This window comes from Symphalangus syndactylus, chromosome 12 (assembly GCF_028878055.3).
Source record: "Symphalangus syndactylus isolate Jambi chromosome 12, NHGRI_mSymSyn1-v2.1_pri, whole genome shotgun sequence".
NCBI lineage: Eukaryota > Metazoa > Chordata > Mammalia > Primates > Hylobatidae > Symphalangus > Symphalangus syndactylus.
In genome coordinates this window covers 57253567-57281336 of record NC_072441.2, presented here as the reverse complement: position 1 = coordinate 57281336, position 27770 = coordinate 57253567, and the positions used below count along the sequence as shown (strand labels likewise).

General features: G+C 37.3%; 1 pseudogene; it reads right to left on the bottom strand.

The window, feature by feature from the left end:
* Positions 1-13307: 13307 nt before the first annotated feature.
* LOC134734828 (AP-2 complex subunit beta-like) lies at positions 13308-26126 on the bottom strand (annotated as a pseudogene).
* Positions 26127-27770: the final 1644 nt, after the last annotated feature.

Genomic DNA, 27770 nt, shown 5'->3' with positions numbered 1-27770 from the left:
TATGTTGACTTGATATACTATTATAGGGTAAAAGTTTTGTTTTTCTTTTTCCTTCAGCACTTTAAATATGTCATGCCGCTCTCTCCTCACCTATAAGGTTTCCACTAAAAAAAGTCTGCTACCAGGAATATTGGAGCTCCATGGTATGCTATTTGATTCTCTTATCTTGCTGCTTTTAGGATTCTTTCTTTATCCTTGACCTTTGTAAATCTGATTATTAGTGTCTTGAATTAGTCTTATTGGAGAATTCTATAACCTTCTTGTACTTGGATATTGATATCTTTCTCTAGGATTGGAAAGTTCTCTGATATTATCCTTTTGAATAAACTTTCTACCCCTATCTCTTTCTCTACTTCCTTTTTAAGACCAGTAACTCTTAGATTTGCCCTCTTGAGGATATTTTCTAGATCCTGTAGGCATGATTCATTGTTTTTTATCCTTTTTTCTTTTGTCCCCACTTACTGTGTATTTTCAAATAGCCTGTCTTCAAGCTTGCTACTTCTTTCTTCTGCTTGAGCAGTTCTGCTGTTAAGAGACTCAGATGCATTCTTCAGCATGTCAACTGCATTTTTCCACTTCAGAATTTCGGCTTCTTTTTAATTATTTCTGTCTTTGTTAAATTTTTCTGATAGAATTCTGAATTTTTTCTTTGTGTTAGCTTGAATTCCTTTGTACTTCCTCAACGTAGCTGTTTCAAATTTTCTGTTTGGAAGGTTATATACCTGTTTCTCCAGGATTGGTCCCTGATGCCTTATTTAGCTCATTTGGTGAGAATATGTATTTCTGGATTATCCTGATACTTGTATATGTTCATCTGAATCGGCATTGAAGAGTGAGGTGTTTATTATAGTCTTCACAATCTGGGTTTATTTGTACCCATGCTTCTTGGGAAGGCTTTCCAGATATTTGAAAGGACCTGGATGTTGTAACCTAAGTGTATCTGTTTTAGGGGGCTCCCCATGCCCATTACTGCTGTGTTTCTTGCAGACTTGTAGAAGTATCACCTTGATGGTCTTGGATAAGTTTCAGGAGCATTCTCTGGATTGCCAGGTGGAAACTCTTGTTATCTTCTCTTACTTTCTCCCAAATAAATAGAATCTCTCTCTCTGTTCTGAGTCACCTGGAGCTGGGGGTTTAGTGATACAAGTACCTCTGTTGCCACTACTGTTAGGACTCTACTGGGTCACACTTGAGTCCAGAACAGCACTGGATTTCACATAAGTCTGTTTTAACCACTCCCTGGCTACTACCAATGTTCTCTCAAAACCATGGTGCTCTACACTAGCATCCGGCAAAGCCAGCCAGGTCTATGTCCCTCCCTTTGGCGTGATGAGTTTCTCTAGGTCCTGGACAGCTTCAGAGGTGCCACCTAGAAACTGGAGACCAGCTATAAAAACCTTAGAAGACTGTCTGGTGTTCTATTGTTTTGCAGCTGAGCAAGCACTTAAACCACAGGATGCAGTCCTTCCCATATTTCCTACCTTTCCAAAGACAGAGGAGCCTCACTCCATGGCCAATGCCACCACAGGCCAACAGGGGGTATTGCCGGGCTACCATTAAAGTTCTCTTAAGGCCCGAGGTCTCTTAAGTCTGCTTGTGGTAAATTCTGCCTGGATTTGGACTCAGCCTTCAAGGCTGTGGGCTCCTCTCTGGTCCAGGGCATGTCCAGAAACGTCATCCAAGAGCCAAGACCTGGAATCAGGGACCCCAAGAGCCCACTTGGTACGCTACTCCTCTGTGGCTGAGCTGGTACCTGAGGTACAAGGCAAAGTTCCTTTTACTTTTCTCACCATTTTTCTCAAGCAGAAATCTTGCCCAATGGCCACCACAGGCAATGTGCTGAGTCTCACTTCAAGCCAGCAAGTCTCAGAGTCTTACCCAAGGCCCTTGATATAGTACCTATATATCACCACTGGTTATTCATGGTCCAACAGCTCTTTGGTTAGCAAGTGATGAAACCTACAAGGACTGGTTCTTCCCTTCCAGGCAGCATGTTCTCTTCTTTCCCAGGGTTTGTTTAGAAATGTCCTCTAGAAAGGGGGCCTCACATCTCTAACCATTGGCCTATCCTGCTGTGGCTGAGCTGGTATCTATGATTCAAGACAAAGTCCTCCCCACTTTTTCCTCTCCTCTCCTTAAGCTGTAAGAAGGGATCTCTTTCACAGCTGTAAGCTATATAGCTTGGGGTTAGTAAAGGGTTGATGCCAGAATTCCCTTAGCCATTCCGGCTGGTGTCTCAGCAGGGTTGCATGCCCCCTGCCTGTCCTTTGGCTCTGGGCCCAGGTCAGCACTATGACTTGCCTAAGTGTTGAAGTCCTTGTGGCCTAGAGTTCCTTTCAAGTTTATTTAGGACCTCAGGGCACTTTAGCATGCTGTGAGGAGGCTTGCAGAAACTCAAGTTCTGAACATTGGGAGCAGTGATTCCTCTCTGGCTAGGACTGGTTTAAATTCACCCTCCATGGGCTGGCATCAGTTTGGTCCAGTATATTTTTTCTGCTGTAACAGGGTAGCTCTGCGTTCATTGCCTCACAATTGCTGAGGTCTCCCTTTCCCCAGTGCACAAAAACTTTTTTTGCATCATGCTGCAGCTGCCAGGGAGGAAGAGGGAGGAGTGGTGTATTAGTTTGTTCTCACACTGCTATATAGAAATACCTAAGACTGGGTAATTTATGGAGAAAAAAGTTTTAATTAACTCACTCTCTATCATGAGAACAACAAGGTGGAAATATGTTCACACAGTCCAGTCACCTACTACCATGCCGCTCCTCCAATTTGACATGAGATTTGGGTGGGGACACAAATCTAAACCATATCCTCCCACCCCTGAACCTACCAAATCTCATGTCCTTCTCACATTACAAAATATAAGTATCTTTTCTCAACAGTCCCTCAGTCTTAACTCATTTCAGCATTAACTCAAAAGTCCACAGCTCAAAGTCTCATCTGAGACAAGGGAAGTATCTTCCATCTATGACCCTGTAAAATCAAAAACAAGTTAGTTACTTTTAAGATACAATGGGGGTACAGGCACTGGGTACATGGTCCCATTCCAAATGGGAGAAATTGGCCAAAACAAAGGGATTACAGGTCCCACTCATGTCTGAAACCCAACAGAGCAGTCATTAAATTTTAAGGCTTAAAAATATTCTCCTTTGACTCCATGACTCCATGTCTCACATCTAGGCCACAATGATGCAAGGGATGGGATCCCACAGCCTTGGGCAAGTCTGCCTCTGTGGCTGTGCAGGGTATAGCCCCCACAGGTGCTTCTACAGGATGGCGTTGAGTGCCTGTGGCTTTTCCAGGCATGTAGTGCAAGCTGTTACACCATTCTAGAGTCTGGAGAACTACAGGCTTCTCCTGTAGTTAAATATGCAATATACTTCCATTTTGCCTCTCTCAGCTTTTATGATATTTTAAAATTTAAAAAAAAATCCTATATATGTTATGAGCTCTGCAAATCATTATTATTTTTCTTTAAATAGTAATTTGTTTTTAAAATAAATTCCATTAATATGATACAAAGGTTTTTATGTTTTACTAAGAGGTTACCATTTCTGGAACTTCTCACCCTTTGTGTAGATTTAGATTTCCACTTTATATCATTTTCCATCTGCCTAAAATATATGCTTTAATATTTTAGCACAGATCTGCTCATGAAGAATTCTCTGAGTGTTTCCATGCTGAAAAAGTTCATGTTTTGCATGTGTATTTTAAAAATAGCTTACCAAGTATAAAATTAATGGCTTTCTTTCTCTCAGCATTTTAAAGATACTGCTTTTTAAAATTTATTCTGGATTGCACTGCCATGATAAAAATAAACATCCACCCTTATTTTTATTTCTCTATATGTGATGCACCTTTTCTCACCACCCCCGGGTTGCCTTTAAAATTTTCTGTTTGATGTTTGTTTAACTACTTGGCTTTTTGCTATTTTAGCTATTTAGATACTGGGTTTTCGTAATGTTTGAAAATTTGGGGACAATTATTTTTTCAATTTTTTTTTTTTTTTTTACCCCATCCCTCTCCTATATTCCAGGGACCCATGTAATGGTTTTCCACAGTTAATTGATAATGCATTCTTTTGTTTTCCTTCAGGTTATTTTCCTGCGAATTTTATTTTAGATAGCTTCTATTGCTATTATTTCAATTTCATTTATGTTTTCAATTGCAGTGTCTATTCTTCCATTATTCTCATGAAGTTTATTATTTTTTTCTTCATATCTCATCTCTATTATTTTAATTTAGGGCTTTTTAATATCTTTACTGTTTCTACTTTTGAACAGATGGCAATCAGTTATATTAATTGTTTTAATGTCTTTTCTATTAATTATGTTAAATATGCCAGTCAGTTTAGATTGATTATTATACTCAATATGACTCATGTTTTCCCAATTCTTTGAATGTCTGGTAATCTTTTATTAGAGACTAGCCATTGTGAATTTTACCTTTTCTATACTATAAATATTCTTGAGCTTTGTTCAGGGACATGGTAAAGTCAATTAACAATATTTTGATTATTCTGGGGTTTTAATCTATGATTTACTAAGTTGTACCAGAGCACTATTTAGTCTAAGGCTAATTTTTTTCCCTTTACTGTGGCTGAACATCCTATGTTTTCTACTCAATGCCTTGTAAGTTACGGGACTGTCTGACTTGCGGGAATGTCAGCTACTAGCATCCCCAAATGAACTCCAAGGTATTTTTCTTCCAGTCCTTTCAAGTGGTTCTTTCCCTGGCCTTGGGTAGTTTCCTCACATGCACGTACTGATAAGTACTCAAGTGAACCCCTCGGGAAAACCCTGCACTGAAGCAGTGGGCTGAAGGGCTCCTCAACTGTCACCAAAGTGGGAGCCCAGGCAGAGGAGGCAACGAGAGCGAGCGAGGGCTGTGAGGACTGCCAGCACGCTGTCGCCTCTCATTATTACCTTTCTTTTTTTTGTTGTTGTTTTGTTTTTGTTTTATTTTTTAAGATGGGGAAAGAGAAAAATAAAAAAAAGGAAAGCGTCCTAGGTAATTTTTCCCATAATAGAAAAAATAGGATTGATTGATGATTTCCGGTCTGCTCACATTTTCTGACTAACCTGTCTGATATGACTTAAAGGGAAACACTTCTACTGGAATTTTTGAAGAGTAATGGGAATCTGTTCCTATAATTTGAAATGCAGAAAAATTCAGGCTCTATCTAAAAAGAAAATAATGTAAAAATAAATACTAATAAGAGTATAAAGTGAGCGTCATTGAAACCAATAGGTATGAAAAGCTGCTTGAGCATTTTGTTTAGCATAATGGTCACTCCAGAGAGTTTCTGTGAATGCACTCTGATGGGTGATATTCCAGTATAGCTCTCAACTTCTTGAAACAGGGCAATTTAATTTTCTCAGAACAAGAAAATGAAAATATCCCACTTCTTTTGTCGACTTCTGGGCCACCCCTGGGACTAGCTCTCAGCAGGCCTAAGTGTACCAAATATAAAGGAGTGATTTTTATCCTCCTAATTGGTTTTATTTTATTAACACAAAACATATTCCATTATGTTAAGAAATAGGAAATTTAAGACAAGCAAATCTAAACATCTGTATAACCAAACCAAAACCTGAAATAATTTGTATGCTTTTTTGACCAAGGAAAATTCCACATTGTAGAAATTAGTTTGAGTTCTTAAATCACTTTGAAGAGAAGTCTAAAAAACTGAATTCATTAGATGTTTGTTAAACTTTCTGGTTTGTGTTGAATATGCTAAGTAAATGGCAATGCTTTTAAGTAGAAAAAACTTTTTGAATTTGAAATTAGAATACTTATGTCCTTAATTTCTACACATGTAAACTTATGCAAGTGAGGTAACATTAAATTGAGTCTTTCCTCCTCTGCAAAATAGAATTAATGGTAACATTTTTCCCTGCGTAACACTGTTAGGATGGGAGGATGTAATTTAAAAATGTTTGAAAACAGTAATTTATTTCTAAATACAAGGCATGTTATTACTTCCATAATTAGAAATGTTAATTATTGAATGAGATTACAAATGAACAAAAATATTTTTACTTGTTTTTATTTGAACTTTAGAAATTTTATGATAGTCTATAACTATTAAAAATGCTCCAATAACCCAAGTGCTAATACCACTAAGTCCTTTTAGAGAGGAGAACTGAGCAGATGAGGATCCAGGTTGGTAGGAACAAAATCTGCATTGTTTATAATATACACCTAATGCCTAGATGTTAGTAGATGATGAACTCATCTGGAATAGTTAATAAGTAACATATCATATTCTTAGCACTTCAGTGTTCATGAATGTATTATCTTGTCATGCTTTTGCTTTAAGGGAGTAACAAAAAAATTATCTGCCTAAAGGGAAGGAGGGGCATTGGAGAAGGTAGAAACCACATTCACACTCCTCTCCTAATTAAGTTTTAAACAAATATTTATGGATTTCCTCTTGTTGCAGGCATGGGATAACTTTGATATAATATGTCCTAAAAAGGACAAGAGAGTAGAAAAAGGTAAAAGGCACATTTGTATGTATTTATTTATTCATTCAACAAAAATTCATTGTACCCAGGACCATTCTAAGCAAAAGGGACACAGCAATACATAGAACTTTGTACTTGTCCTCACAAAACTTACAGAGTGATCATTAAACAGATGTTTACAATGAGGAAACCTGATATGATTGGTAAATGCAGAAAACACGAGAACATTAGCCTAAACTTAGAGTCATTGAAGTCTGAACGAATAACAGATGTATAAATTGATACCTGAAAAGTGACTAGACAAACTGAGAGGTGAAGAGTGTCCTAGAAGAGTCACTTCTTATATAAATATATGCAGACAAGATGAAAGAATCCCTCCACTCCACTCCTAACCTGGGACTAAGGTTCTTCATAAAACACAACCATATCACCCTGCAGTTCTAGAACACTCTTCAAATTTGCAACTATTTATTTAAATGCCTATCTTATCAATTATTTTGCAATCTCCACAAAGAAAGTGAAATTACCTACTTTGTTTATCGCTATATCCTCACCTCTTATTACATGAATGGTTATTTTTTAAAAGTTCAATAAATAAAAGCTAAATACAAAATAAGTTTTAAAAAAAGTTTAGTGAAGGTACAGGTGAGAACACTAAAAGTAGTTCTGAGAAAAATGAGATTGAAAGTGTGGCCAAAGGTGAAATCTTTATTTTATTTTAATGATAAAAATTATTGAACAGTCTTATGGGGAGACTAAGCTGATCAGAATTGTGCATTTTGGAATATTACTTTGGCTTGACAATAAGAGGAATGTGGAAGAGATCTCATCAGGAGAAAGAGTTACCAGTTAGGAAACTGTTGCAATAATCCTTATGATTGATAATGGTGGTCTGGTACAAGGTATAGTGGTACACATGAACAATAGTGGATGCACTCTGGAAATATTTGGAAAGCTAACGAAAAAGGAAAGAAAGAGACAGAGATCATTATTTCAGTTCTGCCTTGATTAATCTCTTTACACAATAAAAAATGTATTTAATATACAATATAAATTCAAATGTGAGCATATAGGGAAGCTCACAGCTGTAATAACAAACCATTATAATACCATGGCACAAGGGCTATAACAGAGTAAGTACAAATAAAAATTACAGAAACAAATAACGAACTTTACTCATTTATTCAACAAATATTAAATGATTACCCATTATGTACCAAGTACCATGTTTGTAACTGCCTTCAAGAAACATACAGTATTGTGGGAAACTCAGATAACTAGAGTAAAATAGTTAACTAGTGACAAACAGCTAGGATTTACTGAGTGCTTACTAAAAGTGAACCATGGAGCTAACTGGATTTATTGCTCTATCTTATTTAACCCTTCTGAAAAACCTCTGATGATAATGATTTAATGATTGTTCTTTTTTTGAAATGGAGTTTCGCTGTTGTTGCCCAGGCTGGAGTGCAGTGGCACAGTCTCGGTTCACTGCAACCTCTGCCTCCCAGGTTCAAATGATTCTCCTGTCTTGGCATCCCAAGTAGCTGGGGTTACAGGCATGCGCCACCACACCCAACTAATTTTTGTATTTTTAGTAGAAATGCTGTTTCACCATGTTGGTCAGCCTGGTCTCAACACCTGACCTCAGGTGATCCACCTGCCTCAGCCTCCCAAAGTGCTGGGATTACAGGCGTTTGAGCCACCGTGCCTGGTGGTAATGATTGTTCTTTCTGTCTCTTTTGTTGAGTTCTCTTCTCCCCTACCACTTAATGTTGAACTGTGCTAAGACTCAGTTCTTGGTTATCTTCTCATCTCCATCTACACTTATGTGCAGTGTGATTTTATTCCTTTCAGTGACTTTAAATGCATTTATTTGCTGTGACTCCTAAATATAGATCTGCTACTCAGACCTTGCTCATAAACTCCAGAGTTCTATGTCAACTGCCTACCAGAAATGTCCTCAGGTAACAAAAACAAAATGTTAATGCCTGCTTCTTTATCAGCCTTTTCCACTTCAGTGGATGGTACAGTCACTTCCAATGGCTCAGGGCAAAAATTTGGGATCATTTTGTTCCCCTTTCTTCCTCTCATATTGTATAGCTGATTTTATCAGGAAATTCTGTTGGTTTAATCTTCTAAAGATATCCACGGTCTGACTGTTTCTCACCTCCTGCATGGCCACAAACTCGGTCTGAGCCACTATCATTCTTTACCTTTGTCATGACTAACAGATCCCTACCTGGTCCCCCGTTACCTGCCATTGCTCCCCTATAGTCCAATCTCACCACAGCAACCAGAGATATCTTTTTAAATTAAAAGCTAGATAATGTTACTTGTTTGCTAAAATACCTGCAATAGCTCCAGTTTTCACAGAATTAAAAAACAAGTTCTTCTCAATGGCTTATGTACTTTATTTAATAGTCCTCCAAAAGGGCATGTCTATCAGGAATATTGAAGTTTGACTTTATTTGGAAATATAGTCTTTGCAAATATGATAAAGTTAAGATGACATCATTGTGTATTAGAGTGGGCCCTATTCTAATGACTGGTAGCTAGGAAGAGCAAGGGAAAGATACTTCTCTACAGCTTTGAGAGAAAGCTTGGTGCTACTGACATCTTGATTTTGCATTTATAGCCTCTAGAACTATGAAAAAATAAATTTATGTCATTTTAAGCCATCCAGCTCATAGTAATTTGTTACAACAGCTGTATGAGTCAAATACAGCTTAGAAGGCCCTGTGTGATCTGCAACATCCACTCTCCAATCTCATCACTAGCTTATTCTATAGTAGCCACCCACACTGACTGCTACTTCTCATAAACAACAGGAATAGTGGTACCTGGGGCCAATTGTACTGTCTGACACATTGTCCTGGAATGCTTTTCTGCTGGGTATCTGCACAGCTATCTCATGTATTTCAAGCCTTTGATCAACTAGGAAGTTCTCAGTGAAGCTTGTACTTACCATTCTATTTGAAATTGCAATTAGCCACAAGTTACAAAAAGCAAATTATCAAATTTTATCGATACCGTGGGCTTATCACATTAGACAAAATGTATTGGTAGAATGCCTTCCAGGAGCTTAAGATACCATAATGGAAACAATGAACCCCACATACCTCTTGTGGACGCCATAGAATATAAACACAAGAAATATTCTGAGCATAAGTACTAAAGTGAATGGTGTGGTTTCTTCTGTTGAATAAGAATTCACATCAAAGAAGATCTCAGCAGGAACAGGACACACAAAAGTTGTTTGGAACTGTAAAACTTTGATCAGTCACTTAACATTTCTGGATATATATTCCTCATGTTAAGAATGGAGAGGTGAAACCAGATGATGTTTAAAAACTACCCCACCCTTAACAATCTATTATCAACTCTACACAGGATTAAACAAAATCTTACAGAAAAAGGTGACCTAATTGGCTATATCATTTTGCTTATAATAGTTTTCTTTCACCATTAGCATTTAATTTCCTGATTAGTACACAAACGCTACCTTCACAGGCAACAATATGAAAAACACAAATCCCCTAAACTTCTAAAAAAATTGCTATTGTTGACAAGATTATAGAAGCTCATTGGCAATATATTTATGTTTATCACCCCCAATCTAATTATGAAACTATGAAGAAAAAGGCTGGTATTGAGGGAACAGTGAAGACTACAGTATTATACTGGGGAAATAAGATATAGTTAATCTGGTAAAAGACAGAAAATATTGAAGAAATGATCAAATGCTGAAGAAAGAGGCTACTAAAATATATCAGGCAGTAATGTATGTGTTTATATGAGAAAACTAGAGAAAGCATGTATCAATAAGACTTAAAATTAGAAGCTGGAATAACAGTCTTAGGAAAAACAACAACAGACAAAGAAAAAAAAAACTTCTACTTGGAAAACTCGAAATAGCAACAGGAATTGCCATAGATAAGTATTTTTTAAAATATAGTTTGCCTAAGTCAGATCCACTTTATTCTTCAATTAACTGCATGCTCTTCAAAATGATAAAATAACGATCTCAGAGTGCCCAAATAATTGAGTGCTCTTGAATTACATGAATAAGATTACATTCTTTGTTCTTTTACCCTCTACTGAAATTGGTGTAAGGCTCGTAAAAAGATACTCACTTGACAGTTCTAAACATGTAAGCCCTCTATTAACCCAGAAAGCATGAATAGAATACAAAGGAGATTCCAACAGCCTCACATGAGCTGTGTGCATGCTAAACACTGCTCCTATTGGACCACTTGTAAAGTGAGAGGTTCGTGGTTCATAGGCCATTCAGCTCTTTCACTGTTGCTGGCATATTCAGAGATGATGCTAATTAACCACAGATTTGTAAAATTATTTCAGCTCAGAGAGAATCTCCAGAGATATGTTCCTGAGTTTAATGGTGAATTTGCTTCCATTGTGATATTGACTAAAGAATGTTAATTCATTTCATTCAAGTTAATAAAATAAATGGACTATTCAACCATCCTGTACTCTTATTTTGCCTTAAATGACATATTTTTATTTCTATGATCTATAATTTTATTACTTTTACTATGTATGACCTAAATACATAAGGTGGGAAAAAGATGTACTGTAATCTGAAAATTCCTAATTATGTAGCTGACATTATAAAAAATAATCTTAAAAGCTTCGCACTCAACATCCATGAGCTAACGTTGAGACCTGCAAAGTGAGTGAAATATTTGAAATTATATCAAATAATATTACATATCTTTATAAACTTGATATATTGACCGTAGTTAATGTAAAAAAAATTACACAATTTAGAAAATCTAAGCACCAAATTCATTATGCACTAGTACTTCCCAGGTATAAGCAATGTTCCATTATACCAAAAGCTGTTCTAAAAATGTTGTTCACATTCCTGCATTGGCACAAATTGCTGAGAATTTTATTAAACTGTGAAATGTAACTCCATAGATAAGGAAAAAAGACTCTACACTGTAAATCCTCATTTTCCATTTAATACATGTCAGTTTTCCAAAGTTGACGACCCATAAAATTTAAAACTCAGAAGAAAAATTCCACCAATTTACAATGTGTAATAATATTGAGAAAAGTTATACAAAATTTGAAAATCAAAGAATGAAGTCATATTGAAAGTATGGCATGCACTTTTAATGTCATACCAGGGAACAACTTAAGAATCGCTACCTGTGTTTGAATTTATTATTCAGTTAGAGGTCAAACATTTATAAGTTTCATCTTCAATTGTGAACTTATGTCTGGTAGAAAACATAATTCCAAAGATTTTTTTAATATTGCCATATAGCAAATTAACTATTTAACATTGCAGTCTTATTTTAACATTTTTAATTCAAAATATGTATAAATAGATTCTCAATATAATTTTGTCCTATCTTTACAATATTAAGTGTTTTCTTAAGAATTAATGGATTAAATTAAGATCTGTGGCATGGGTTTATTTAAAAATCATATTTTAAACTACTTGAAAATTATATTTTGATTATAAAACGTTCATGTTAAAAAACTTGAGTTTCTAAACTTTCCAAGTCACCTTACTTGTTGCTTGATCCTGGGCAAACTATTTCATTCCTAAATCTCACATTTCTAATCAAAATAAAGAAAGTAATAAAATATAATTTTATTGTAATCAACAGTAGCATATTCTTCTGAAGTACACATGAACATTCTCCAGGATAGACGATATTTTAGGCCAATAAACAAGTTTTAATAAATGTTAAAGGATTAAAAAAATTGTACAGTGATTCTTTTCTGACCACAATGGAATGAAACTGAAAAACAATAGTAGAAGTGGGAAATCTACAAATCTGTGGAAATTAAACAACACACTTTTTTTTCAGTGACACTTTCTTGCTTTAGCATTTGTTGTCTTTTTCTGCTTTTGAAATGAGCTCTCAATTAAAAATACCAAACAAACTACACTCAAAAGAGGGTGTAGAAAAAGCCAGCCATTGGCACAGCATGGAGAAGCCCAAAGTAAGCACAGATAGCAGCAGCAGGTGGCAAGAGTTAGGAGGTGACTGAAGCAGTGGTTACCAATGTTCACAGGAAGCTAAAAGTATCCAACAGGTTGTACTCTAATGTTAGCACAGGTTGGACAGATTAGACTAGTTACTACCTTGCTGGGTTGCCTCAGTATGTTTGGGTTCAGATTCTACACAGCAACACAATTTCTTCCAGTTAAGAGTGATAGACTGGATTAAGAAAATGTGGTACATAAGCGCCATGGAATACTATGCAGCCATAAAAAATGATGAGTTCATGTCCTTTGTAGGGACATGGATGAAGCTGGAAACCATCATTCTCAGCAAACTATCACAAGGACAAAAAACCAAACACTGCATGTTCTCACTCATAGGTGGGAACTGAACAATGAGGACACTTGGACAAAGGAAGGGGAACATCACACACTGGGACCTGTTGTGGGGTGGGGGGAGGGGGGAGGGATAGCATTAGGAGATATACCTAATGTAAGTGATGAGTTAATAGGTGCAGCACACCAACATGGCACATGTATACATATGTAACAAGCCAGCACGTTGTGCACACGTACCCTAGAACTTAAAGTATACTTAAAAAAAAAAAAAAGAAAAAAAATTTAAAAAAAAAAAGAAATATGGGAAAATACCAAAATGTTTACTCTAGGTAAAGGGCACGTGGATGTTCATTGTGTTATTTTTCAAACTTTTATAAAAATTTGTGATTTTTTTAAAAGTTGGGGGAAAATAAATCATTATTCCTTTTCTTACTGGAAATCATTTAAAAAAAAAAAGGAGTTCTTGGCTTGCACTGATCACAGAGTGATTGGAAGGTAGTGGACCGGTTTTGTTAGTTTTTCAAAATGCCGTTCTAGACTTGATATGTATTGGGAGACTTCAGGAGCTCTGCACTTCAGTGACAGCATATAATGGGGGTTTCCTGGGTGGATACATAGCTCAGCCAAAATCCAAATGCCATTAGTGAGCTTCAGGGATCGGTACAGCATGTCCTGCCCTTCCACATTCCTCTTGGCAATAGTATAAACATTATTGTTTTGCAACTTGCTGGAAACAATGTCAGCATTTAAATGACATTCCTTAATCTAAAACTGGAGTTCATTTCATTGGGAATACACTTCCCTGTTGCAAGAAAGACCTGGTGCTCCATTTTGCCATCTTCTAAAAAGCACACTGAGTGAGGTGAGGCGGCTGAAGTAGAAGACATCAATATTGTTTTTCACAGCCACCTGCAGGTTATTTAGAGGTTCTATCTTCCTGACTAGGCCCAAAGTGTTGAGAGGCAGGGAGACATCAATGTTCTGGTTTGGCATCAGTGGTGTATGGATGGCCAGAGGAGTGCTATTCTTGTTAAACTAGATTGCAAAATCTGTCATATGCTGCAGAGCTGTATTGGTGAAGTTCCTTTCCATATAGATGTGCCCTTGGTGGTGAGTCAATGTTCCTGAAATCTCTAAGCCTTTATCCTTTAATGCAGGTAGCCAGAAGTAGCCTTAGGAGCCACATACCCACCAGGTGCCATGCCTATCCCTGTGGAGAGTTCGAAGTGGTCGTTCAGTCCATTTCTGACCACAGCAGGTGTAGGTGAAGAAACAGAGATTGCAGACACCCATGATAGGATGAAGGATTGTCCCACCAGACTATCTAGTCCTCCTCCCAAGAGATCCACTGCTCCCATCTGCATGGAGGACACCTGTGGCACATTGACTGGTTGACTGAGGTCAAGGTTTAAAAGATCCCCGAGAAGATCACCTTAAGAGGGGATAACCTGAGGCTGTTTCAGGTTAGTTGCAGTGGTGGTACCAACAGGGCTGTCACCTGAATCAGTGCTCCCATGATGAATTGGCAACTATTTAGAATGGATTCCATGACTTCCTTCTGCAAAAAATATTTGGAGGCTTATGATACACAGAGGCCAAAGAACGAATGTGGCACATGAGCTCTCCAGTAGAGTTAGCTCAATAAGATCTGTCTCCTCAGAGATCAGTGGCTTCTCAGACAAAACTACTTGTTTAGCTGTGACTGGGTCGGTTGAGAGAAGACACCAATAAATATAGCCCCCATCTCGAAGGTCAGGATTATCAGAATTCTGTACAACACACTCTTTTTTTTTTTTTTTTTTTTTATTATACTTTAGGGTTTTAGGGTACATGTGCACAATGTGCAGGTTTGTTACATACGTATCCATGTGCCATGTTGATTTCCTGCACCCATTAATTCGTCATTTAGCATTAGGTGTATCTCCTAATGCTGTCCCTCCCCCCTCCCCCCACCCCACAACAGTCCCCGGAGCGTGATGTTCCCCTTCCTGTGTCCATGAGTTCTCATTGTTCAATTCCCACCTATGAGTGAGAACATGCGGTGTTTGGTTTTTTGTCCTTGCGATAGTTTACTGAGAATGATGTTTTCCAGTTTCATCCATGTCCCTACAAAGGACACGAACTCATCATTTTTTATGGCTGCGTAGTATTCCATGGTGTATATGTGCCACATTTTCTTAATCCAGTCTATCGTTGTTGGACATTTGGGTTGGTTCCAACTCTTTGCTATTGTGAATAGTGCCGCAATAAACATAAGTGTGCATGTGTCTTTATAGCAGCATGATTTATAGTCCTTTGGGTATATACCCAGTAATGGGATGGCTGGGTCAAATGGTATTTCTAGTTCTAGATCCCTGAGGAATCGCCACACTGACTTCCACAATGGTTGAACTAGTTTACAGTCCCACCAACAGTGTAAAAGTGTTCCTATTTCTCCACATCCTCTCCAGCACCTGTTGTTTCCTGATTTTTTAATGATGGCCATTCTAACTGGTGTGAGATGGTATCTCACTGTGGTTTTGATTTGCATTTCTCTGATGGCCAGTGATGAGGAGCATTTCTTCATGTGTTTTTTGGCTGCATAAATGTCTTCTTTTGAGAAGTGTCTGTTCATGTCCTCTGCCCACTTTTTGATGGGGTTGTTTGTTTTTTTCTTGTAAATTTGTTTGAGTTCATTGTAGATTCTGGATATTAGCCCTTTGTCAGATGAGTAGGTTGCAAAAATTTTCTCCCATTGTGTAGGTTGCCTGTTCACTCTGATGATAGTTTCTTTTGCTGTGCAGAAGCTCTTTAGTTTAATGAGATCCCACTTGTCAATTTTGGCTTTTGTTGCCATTGCTTTTGGTGTTTTAGACATGAAGTCCTTGCCCACGCCTATGTCCTGAATGGTATTGCCTAGGTTTTCTTGTAGGATTTTAATGGTTTTAGGTCTAACATATAAGTCTTTAATCCATCTTGAATTAATTTTTGTATAAGGTGTAAGGAAGGGATCCAGTTGCAGCTTTCTACATATGGCTAGCCAGTTTTCCCAGCACCATTTATTAAATAGGGAATCCTTTCCCCATTTCTTGTTTTTGTCAGGTTTGTCAAAGATCAGATAGTTGTAGATACGTGGCATCATTTCTGAGGGCTCTGTTCTGTTCCATTGATCTATGTCTCTGTTGTGGTACCAGTACCATGCTGTTTTGGTTACTGTAGCCTTGTAGTATAGTTTAAAGTCAGGTAGCGTGATGCCTCCAGCTTTGTTCTTTTGGCTTAGGATTGACTTGGCGATGCGGGCTCTTTTTTGGTTCCATATGAACTTTAAAGTAGTTTTTTCCAATTCTGTGAAGAAAGTCATTGGTAGCTAGATGGGGATGGCATTGAATCTATAAATTACCTTGGGCAGTATGGCCATTTTCACGATATTGATTCTTCCAACCCATGAGCATGGAATGTTCTTCCATTTGTTTGTATCCTCTTTTATTTCATTGAGCAGTGGTTTGTAGTTCTCCTTGAAGAGGTCCTTCACATCCCTGGTAAGTTGGATTCCTAGGTATTTTATTCTCTTTGAAGCAATTGTGAATGGGAGTTCACTCATGATTTGGCTCTCTGTTTGTCTGTTATTGGTGTACAAGAATGCTTGTGATTTTTGTACATTAATTTTGTATCCTGAGACTTTGCTGAAGTTGCTAATCAGCTTAAGGAGATTTTGGGCTGAGACAATGGGGTTTTCTAGATATACAATCATGTCATCTGCAAACAGGGACAATTTGACTTCCTCTTTTCCTAATTGAATACCCTTTATTTCCTTCTCCTGCCTGATTGCTCTGGCCAGAACTTCCAGCACTATGTTGAATAGTAGCGGTGAGAGAGGGCATCCCTGTCTTGTGCCAGTTTTCAGAGGGAATGCTTCCAGTTTTTGCCCATTCAGTATGATATTGGCTGTGCGTTTGTTGTAGATAGCTCTTATTATTTTGAGATACGTCCCATCAATACCTAATTTATTGAGAGTTTTTAGCATGAAGGGTTGTTGAATTTTGTCAAAGGCCTTTTCTGCATCTATTGAGATAATCATGTGGTTTTTGTCTTTGGTTCTGTTTATATGCTGGATTACATTTATTGATTTGCGTATGTTGAACCAGCCTTGCATCCCAGGGATGAAGCCCACTTGATCATGGTGGATAAGCTTTTTGATGTGCTGCTGGATTCGGTTTGCCAGTATTTTATTGAGGATTTTTGCATCAATGTTCATCAAGGATATTGGTCTGAAATTCTCTTTTTTGGTTATGTCTCTGCCAGGTTTTGGTATCAGGACGATGCTGGCTTCGTAAAATGTGTTAGGGAGGATTCCCTCTTTTTCTATCGATTGGAATAGTTTCAGAAGGAATGGTACCAGTTCCTCCTTGTACCTCTGGTAGAATTAAGCTGTGAATCCATCAGGTCCTGGACTCTTTTTGGTTGGTAAGCTATTGATTATTGCCACAATTTCAGAACCTGTTATTGGTCTATTCAGAGATTCAACTTCTTCCTGGTTTAGTCTTGGGAGGGTGTATTTGTCGAGGAATTTATCCATTTCTTCCAGATTTTCTAGTTTATTTGCATAGAGGTGTTTGTAGTATTCTCTGATGGTAGATTGTATTTCTGTGGGATCGGTGGTGATATCCCCTTTTTTGTTTTTTATTGCATCTATTTGATTCTTCTCTCTTTTCTTCTTTATTAGTCTTGCTAGCGGTCCATCAATTTTGTTGATCTTTTCAAAAAACCAGCTCCTAGATTCATTAATTTTTTTGAAGGGTTTTTTGTGTCTCTATTTCCTTCAGTTCTGCTCTGATTTTAGTTATTTCTAGCCTTCTGCTTGCTTTTGAATGTGTTTGCTCTTGCTTTTCTAGTTCTTTTAATTGTGATGTTAGGGTGTCAATTTTGGATCTTTCCTGCTTTCTCTTGTGGGCATTTAGTGCTATAAATTTCCCTCTACACACTGCTTTGAACGTGTCCCAGAGATTCTGGTATGTTGTGTCTTTGTTCTCGTTGGTTTCAAAGAACATCTTTATTTCTGCCTTCATTTCATTATGTACCCAATAGTCATTCAGGAGCAGGTTGTTCAGTTTCCATGTAGTTGAGCGGTTTTGACTGAGTTTCTTAATCCTGAGTTCTAGTTTGATTGCACTGTGGTCTGAGAGACAGTTTGTTATAATCTCTGTTCTTTTACATTTGCTGAGAAGAGCTTTACTTCCAACTATGTGGTCAATTTTGGAATAGGTGTGGTGTGGTGCTGAAAAAAATGTATATTCTGTTGATTTGGAGTGGAGAGTTCTGTAGATGTCTATTAGGTCCACTTTATGTAGAGCTGAGTTCAATTCCTGGATATCCTTGTTAACTTTCTGTCTCGTTGATCTGTCTAATGCTGACAGTGGGGTGTTAAAATCTCCCATTATTATTGTGTGGGAGTTTAAGTCCCTTTGTAGGTCACTGAGGACTTGCTTTATGAATCTGGGTGCTCCTGTGTTGGGTGCATATATATTTAGGATAGTTAGCTCTTCTTGTTGAATTGATCCCTTTACGATTATGTAATGGCCTTCTTTGTCTCTTTTGATCTTTGTTGGTTTAAAGTCTATTTTATCAGAGACTAGGATTGCAACCCCTGCCTTTTTTTGTTTTCCAGTTGCTTGATAGATCTTCCTCCATCCCTTTATTTTGAGTCTATGTGTGTCTCTGCACGTGAGATGGGTTTCCTGAATACAGCACACTGATGAGTCCTGACTCCTTATCCAGTTTGCCAGTCTGTGTCTTTTGATTGGAGCATTTAGCCCATTTACATTTAACGTGAATATTGTTATGTGTGAATCTGATCCTGTCATTATGATGTTAGTTGGTTATTTTGCTCGTTAGTTGCTATAGTTTCTTCCTAGCCTCGATGGTCTTTACAATTTGGCATGTTTTTGCAGGGGCTGGTACCGGTTGTTCCTTTCCATGTTTAGTGCTTCCTTCAGGAGCTCTTTTAGGGCAGGCCTGGTGGTGACAAAATCACTCAGCGTTTGCTTGTCTGTAAAGTATTTTATTTCTCCTTCACTTATGAAGCTTAGTTTGGCGGGATAGGAAATTCTGGGTTGAAAATTCTTTTCTTTAAGAATGTTGAATATCGGCCCCCACTCTCTTCTGGCTTGTAGAGTTTCTGCTGAGAGATCAGCTGTTAGTCTGATGGGCTTCCCTTTGTGGGTAACCTGACCTTTCTCTCTGGCTGCCCTTAATATTTTTTCCTTCATTTCCACTTTGGTGAATCTGACAATTATGTGTCTTGGAGTTGCCCTTCTCGAGGAGTATCTTTGTGGCGTTCTCTGTATTTCCTGAATCTGAATGCTGGCCTGCCTTGCTAGATTGGGGAAGTTCTCCTGGATAATATCTTGCAGAGTGTTTTCCAACTTGGTTCCATTCTCCCCATCATTTTCAGGTACACCAATCAGACGTAGGTTTGGTCTTTTCACATAGTCCCAAATTTCTTGGAGGCTTTGTTCATTTCTTTTTATTCTTTTTTCTCTAAACTTCCCTTCTCTCTTCATTTCATTCCTTTCATCTTCTATCAGCGATACCCTTTCTTCCAGTTGATCGCATCTGCTACTGAGGCTTCTGCATTCTTTGCGTAGTTCTCGAAACTTGGCTTTCAGCTCCATCATCTCCTTTAAGCCCTTCTCTCCATTGGTTATTCTAGTTATCCATTCTTCTAATTTTTTTTCAAAGTTTTTAACTTCTTTGCTATTGTTTTGAATTTCCTCTCGTAGCTCAGAGTAGTTTGATCGTCTGAAGCCTTCTTCTCTCAACTCATCAAAGTCATCCTCCATCCAGCTTTGTTCTGTTGCTGGTGAGGAACTGCGTTCCTTTGGAGGAGGAGAGGTGCTCTGTTTTTTAGAGTTTCCAGTTTTTTTGGTCTGTTTTTTCCCCATCTTTGTGGTTTTGTCTACTTTTTGTCTTCGATGATGGTGATGTACAGATGGGTTTTTGGTGTGGATGTCCTTTCTGTTTGTTAATTTTCCTTCTACCAGACAAGACCCTCAGCTGCAGGTCTGTTGGAGTTTACTAGAGGTCCACTCCAGACCCTGTTTGGCTGGGTGTCAGCACTGGTGGCTGCAGAACAGCGGATTTTCGTGAGACCACAAATTCAGCTGTCTGATAGTTCCTCTGAAAGTTTTGTCTCAGAGGAGTACCCGGTTGAATGAGGTGTCAGTCTGTCCCACTGGGGGGGTGCCTCCCAGTTAGGCTGCTCAGGGGTGAGGGACCCACTTTAGGAGGCAGTCTGTCCGTTCTCAGATCACCAGCTGCGTGCTGGGAGAACCACTACTCTCTTCAAAGCTGTCAGTCAGACAGGGACATTTAAGGCTGTGGAGGTTCTTGCTGAGTTTTTGGTTGTCTGTGCCCTGCCCCCAGAGGTGGAGCCTACAGAGGCAGGCGGGCCTCCTTGAGCTGTGGTGGGCTCCACCCAGTTCGAGCTTCCTGGCTGCTTTGTTTACCTAAGCAAGCCTGGGCAATGGCGGGCGCCCCTCCCCCAGCCTCGTTGCCGCCTTGCAGCGTGATCTCAGACTGCTGTGCTAGCAATCAGCAAGACTCTGTGGGCATAGGACCCTCCGAGCCAGGTGCGGGACACAATCTCCTAGTGTGCCGTTTTCCAGGCCCGTTGGAAAAGCGCAGTATTAGGACGGGACTGACCCGATATTCCAGGTGCCGTCTGTTTTCCCTTTCTTTGACTAGGAAAGGGAACTCCCTGACCCCTTGCGCTTCCCGAGTGAGGCAATGCCTCGCCCTGCTTCGGCTCGCGCACAGTGCGCTTCACCGACTGTCCTGAACCCACTGTTAGGCACTCCCTAGTGAGATGAAACCGGTACCTCAAGCAGAAATGCAGAAATCACCCGTCTTCTGTGTCGCTGGGGCTGGGAGCTGGAGACCGGAGCTGTTCCTATTCGGCCATCTTGGCTCCACAACACACTCTTAATCAACAAGTGGCTCAAAAAAGAAATCATAAGGGAAATTATAGAATATCCTGAAACAGATGAAAATCATAGCATAACATACCAAAGCTTACAGGATGCAGCAAACACAGTATTATGAGAAAAATTTATAGCTGTAAATAAATGCTTATGTTAAAAAGGAGGAAAGATCTCACATCAATATGCCTAACATTACACTTTAGCAAACTAGAAATAGAAAAACAAACTAAACACGAAACTAGCTCAAAAAGGAAATAATAAAAATTAGAACAGAGATAAGCAAAATCAATAGTAGAAAAACAATAGAAATAACAAAGGCAAGAGTTGGTTCTTTGGAAAGTTCAACAAAATTGACAAACTTTTAGCTAGATGGACTAGAAAAAGAGAAGATTCAAAAAAGTAACATCAGAAATGAAAGAGAGGACATTACTACTATTTCTAAAGATACAAAAATATTACAAGAGAGTAGTAAGGTAAATTGCACTCCAAAAAATTTAATAGCCTAGATGAAATAGACATGTTCCCAGAAAGACAAAACCTACCAACACTGAATCATGAAAAAATAGAATATCTGAATAGACCTATAACTAATAAGGAGATTAAATCAGTAATCAACAACCTCCCAGCAAAGTAAAGCCCAGGACTAGATAGCTTAATAGGGAAATTTTCTCAAACATTTAAAGAAGAATTAACACCCATTCTCCTCAAACTTTTCTGAAAATTTGAAGAGGAGAGAACACTTTCAAGCCCATTCTGAGTAAAGTATTAAACTGATAACAAAGCCTAACCAAGAAAATGCAGAAAAATAAATCTGTAGACTAATATCATGATAAACGAGTTACTCACCAAAAATGTATTAGCAAATTGAATTCAATAGCTCATTTACAATATTATACACCATTACCAGTGAGATTTATTACTGGAATGCAAGCACGGTTTAATATATAAAAATCAATCAATGTAATACATTAACAGAGTGAAGGGGAAACTAAACCACAAATCATCTCAATGGATGCAAAAAAATTGACAAGATGATAAGGTTAAACACTACTACCTGACCAGTCAACCAACTAGGAATAGAAGGAAATCACTTCAACATAATAAAGGCCATGTATGAAAAACCCAGCTAACCTCATACCCAACGGTGAAAAACTGAAAGCTTTACCATTAAGATTAAAAACAAGACAAGAATGCTCACTTTTTGTCATTTCTATTCAACATAGTACTGGAAGTCCTAGCCATGATAATTAGGCAAGCCGAAAAAGAAATAAAAGGAATCCAAATTGAAAATGAATTAGTAAAATTATCTCTGTTCACAAATAGTATAATTTTATATGAAGAAAACCCTAAATAGTTCACAAAATCTTTTATAAATAATAAATTCAGCAAAGTTGCAGGATACAAATTTAACACAAAAAAATTAGTTACATTTTTATACACTAACAATGAACAATATAAAATAGAAACTGTTTCATTTATAATAGTACTGAAAAGAATAAAATAAAATTCTTAGGAATAAACTAAACCAAGATAGTGAAAGACTTGTACACTGAAAACTATAAAACATTACTGAAAGATATTTTAAAGACATTAATAAGTTAAGGCATACTGATTTCATAGACTGCAAAATGTAATATTGTTAAGATGTCACTAACCCAGAGATATCTACAAATTCAATGCAATCTCTATCAAAATACCAATGATGACTTTTGTCCTGGAAATTGAAAAATCTACCCTAAAATTTGCATGTAAACTCAAGGAATTCTGAACAGCCAAAACAATCTTGGAAAAGATGAATTAAGATACTTATCTTCTACATTCTGATTTTAAAACATATTACAAAGCTATGGCAATCAAAACAGTGTGGCACTGGCACAAAGATAGATAGATGATTAATGAAATAGAATAGGGAACCCAGAAATAAACCCTCATATATATTTACAAGTGACTTTCAGCCAGATTTTCCAGACCATTCAGTAGAAAAATAAGTCTTTTAAACTAACTTTGTCAGAAAAATTGGAAATCCACATGCAAAAGAATAAAGTTGGAGCCTTAACCCATACTATATTAAAAAATTAACACAAAATAGATGAAGGACATAAACATAAGACCTAAAAACTATAAAATTCTTAAAAAGAAAACATAGGAAAAAGCTTTATGACGTTTGACTTGGCGATATTTTCTTGGCCATGACACCAAAGGCACAGGCAAAACAAGTAGGCAAATTAGACATAAAAATATTTTTTTCTTTGTGCAAAAAAGACTCTATCAACAGAGTAAAAGGGCAGCATGCAGAATTAGAGAGAAAAAATACTTGCAAATAACATATCTGATAAAGGATTAATATCCAGAATATATGGAGAATTTCTAAAACTCAACAGCAAAAAACACAAGCAATCCAATTTTAAAGTAGGCAAAGTAAATAAATAAATGTTTCTCCAAAGGAGATATACAAATAGTCAGTAAGTACATGCATATATTCTCAACATCACTAATAATTAGGGAAATGCAAATTAAAACCACAATGAGATACCATTTCTCACCCTTTAGGGTGGCTATTATGAAAGAAACAGGAAATAACAAGCATTGATGAAGATGTGTGGACACTGGAACTCTTGTGCTTTGTTGGTAGGAATGTAAAATGGTAAAGCCACTGTAAGCAACAGTATAGCAGTTCCTCAAAATGTTAAACATAGAATCATCCTGTGATCTACCAATTCCACATTGGTTATATACCTCCAACAATTGAAAGCAGGGACATGAAGTGATATCTATACAACTATTTTCATAGCAGCATTATTTGCAATAGATCAAAGGTAGAAGACAGTCAATGGATAAACAAAATATAATTATGTACATACAATGAAATATTATTCAGCCTTAAAAAGAAATAAAATTCTGGCACATGCTAAAGCATGAATGGATCTTAAGGACATTATGCTGAGTGAAATAAGCCATTGACAAAAGGACAAATATGAGGATTACACTTAGGTATCTAGAGAAGTCATATTCATTGAGATAGAAAGTAAAATGCTTGTTTCTCAGGGCTTCCGGGAGGGAGAAATAGGAAGTTATTATTTAATGGATACAGAGTTTCAGTTTCGCAAAATAAATAAAAATTCTGTGGATGCATCGTGGTGATGGTAGCACAACAATATAAACACACTTAATGCCACTTAACTGCATACTTAAAAAGGGCTAACATGCTAAGTTTTATGTTATGTATATTTTACCATAAATTAAAAATAAATATTAAAGAAAATAAAACTATAAAAGGTGGATAGAATAAACGTATTTGTGTTCCTCCTACAATATCATCCTTAATCTAGCCTTTGAGGAATGTAGTGCTAGTGAGAACTCCAAAAACTGTACACATGGCTCCTGAAAGACTCCCACAGAAGCAAATTAACAAATTTACCCTTGTGACTCCTTCAGTTACTCAATCTTCTTGATGTATTCCTTTCTGTTTAGTGGTGGTATAATTTTTTTCTATAAGCATGGACATATGTTCTTCACTCTACCTTCACCCTAGCATTTCCTAGCCTAGAAATTCAGAAACATAACATCCATGCTATTCTCATGCTGAAGATCCAATATTTGTAACAGGCAGCTCTGTACGTATGATCTTTGTCCTTACAGTGTCCGCAGACCCAATTTCCTGAATTTCTCTCTGCATTGCATCAAGTGGCAAAAGCATTTTCTATGCCACTATGGACTGAATTTTTTCCCTCCAGAATTTAAATTTTGAATCCATATCCTCAAATAGGAATATAATAAATAAATAGCATAATAAATAGTATAGAATAAAATAGTGAAAATGGTATTTGAAGATGGGGCCTATAAAGAGATGATAAAGGTTAAATGATGTAATAAATTGTGGCTCTAATCCAACAGGGCTGGTGTCCTTTATAAGAAGAAAAGACACCACAGCAGTCTCTTTCCCAGCACACAAACAAGAGGTCATGTGAACACACAATGATATCATGGCCATCTACAAGCCGGGAAGAAAACCCTCACTAGAAACTAAATACTGTTGAACTGCGATCAGTGAGAAAATACATTTCTGTTGTTTCAGCCATCCAGTTGATTGCATTTTGTTATGGCAGGCTGAGCAGACGAGGACATAGGCTCTCCTGACCCGATGTTCTTCTTTTTCTCATATGTACCACAAATGAAAATCAGACTCAAAAGATTTCTAAATTGGAACTATCTTTCATGGAGTTCCCTAAGCCCAAGTGCACAGAGCTTTAGGGAAAAACAGAGATCCTCGATCACACTTTTTTTTGTTTTGTTTTTTTTTTTTTTTTGATTTTTATTGAGATGGAGTCTCCTCTATCACCCAGGCTGGAGTGCAGTGGCACGATCTCTGCTCACTGCAACCTCCGCCTCCCAGGTTCAAGTGATTCTCATGCCTCAGCCTCCCAAGTCTCTGGGATTTACAGATGTGCACCATTACACCTGGCTAATTTTTGTATTTTTAGTAGAGACAGGATTTCACCATGTCGGCCAGGCTGGTCTCAAACTCCCGACCTCATGTGATCCACCCATCTCAGCCTCCCAAATTGCTCGGATTATAGGCGTGAGCCACCACACCCAGCCTGTATCATTCATTTTTGCCTAAAACTTCTGTGCTAGATTTCTGCATTTTCCCAGAGTTTCTCCTAAGGCACTATCAAAGCCTCTTTTAAAATGTATTACATACTTCTTTGAGGCTGTGAAAATTTTCCCCAGTAATATTTTTTGCTTATGAATTATATCCTGTAATACCTGCATTCCCTGATCTGCTAACAAAGATTCTTAGAATTTGTATAAGAATATCTAGACATACCAAGCAGTTTAGGCAGAGGCTTGAAAACACACATGCGCAAACACACATACATACACACACCTTTGAGTTCATGATGATTGCATTCAATTTTTATCTCTTCACATTAGCTTAGGAAATCTTTCCATGTAGTTAGTTCACCATAGGCAATCTATTTTTTGTACTCACCTCCCATAATTGAATCTACATCTCAGGAGTCTTCATGAACGTAGTTTTCTAATATTCACAGGAGCCATCTAATCAAGACAGATGGTGGCAAGTCAGGCTGTAGATACCTGGTAGACCAAGGGCTGGTCTTCTCTATTAGGTTGTTCCGTTTTGCTTTTTAAATTTACTGTAAACAACATAGAGCAGGCAAACGAGGATTTGGTTGAAACAGTGTGGTTGTGGCCCTCCAAAAAACTTTTAAACAAAACACAACAATATCCAAGTTTAGTTATTAGACGAATCATCCCTCCAAGTTTGCCAGAAAAGGTAATTACTTGCTCTTAAAACTGAAATCCTAACACAGGCTACCGAAGAGTCCACAGCCTGCACTCTAAAGCCATGTTCTGCCTGTTTGGAAAAGAGAATTCCTGGCATATAAAGGACTCTATACCTTTTAAGTTGCTACTTAAATCTATTCAGGCAGTACCAGTCAAAGTGGGATCCTTGTTCAATGTAATTTCTCCTTTTTTATGCGAGTCTGTATGTTGAGTCCAAATTCCTTGAGTGTATAGTTATCACTTTTGGGCCTTCTAGGCAAGGCTGTTGTTAGAGATTATGTGTCCATAATCCTTCCTATACCTACTCCTGCCATGCTTGATTCTTAAAGAATTTATGGAAAAGGAACACTCCAAGCAAATATGTACTCTTTATTCTTGCAAGAGCTCCTTCCAAAAATCCTTAAGTGGTTACCAATTCTTATTAAGGGGACTGGAAATGGTGTAAACTCAATAATGCTTATCCTCTCGCAGCCTAGAAGTTTGATTGCCTTAAGCAATTGACCGATAGGCAGCACTTTTTTTCTTTTACCACGATTCTCACTCTTACCTGCAAGAGGCTTTAGTAATCACCTTTAACTTACACTTACTATTCCAATTCTGTGAAGATAAGAATAATGGATTGTTCATAATAAAAGAACGTTGGTCACTTGCATTCAGTATCTGAAAGTTTTATCCTCTGACATTGTTACCGAGAAAAGTTTTAGACTGCAGTACCATATGGAGAATGCATTGAAAACACCAGTCTAAGGACTTTTCTTAAACTTATGAATTCAAACTTCTAGACTGGTGCTATTTTAATATTCTCCATATTGCATTTGTTTCTTCATGAGAATGGGAGAGAGAAGCCAACCATACTAGAAGCTAAGTTACAAAGTATTTTTGACAATGTATTGATGTTATAATAAATATTAGTCATTTGTGCTTAGTTTCTTTTCTTTTCACCTAGCATGTAATTTCATTCCTAGCATATAGTAGGCTCTAAGTAAAACTGTGTGGAGTGAATGAATAAATTCCTAACCAAGTATAAAATATCTGCTAATTTACAGCTAGTAAACTGTTAAATAACAGCCTATATGCACTTCTACTGGAATTATCTTTCAAAAATATTTATTCAGTGCTTCTAGTAAAGTAAAATGGATGAGTGAATGAATGAATAATGATAACGTAAAAATAGTATTTAACAATATATTTAAATATATTAAAAGATATAATTTTTAAATCCCTACCTTTACTGAGTTTATAGTCTGGTGTTAGAGATGAACATTAGGCAAATTAATAAGTAAATATTTAATACAATGATATTGGTTAGTGGAAAGAAATTTTGTGAAGAAAGATAAAGTAGAATGAGGGGATAGAGAATGTGTTTCTTTCATTCATCATAGGATAGAGGAGGAAAATGGGACAAACACTTAAAGGAAGGAGCCATGGGCATAGTGGGAAAAGACAAGGCAAGTAGTCTTAAAACCATAGTAAACAAGTATAATGTGTACATATGTCTGACTTAAGCTTTATTTAACATATCTGTGGCCTCTTAGAGAAGATGTTAGTTAAAGACATTTTAAGATAAATTTTAAAAATCAGTACAAACTTGCTCATTGCTGGTAGAGATTAACTATATATCACACATATGCAGTAAAGAGTTCCAAAACTTAAAATCTTTTCATTCTTTTAGCATGGTTGCACCACTTACTGAGCATGTCATTACAA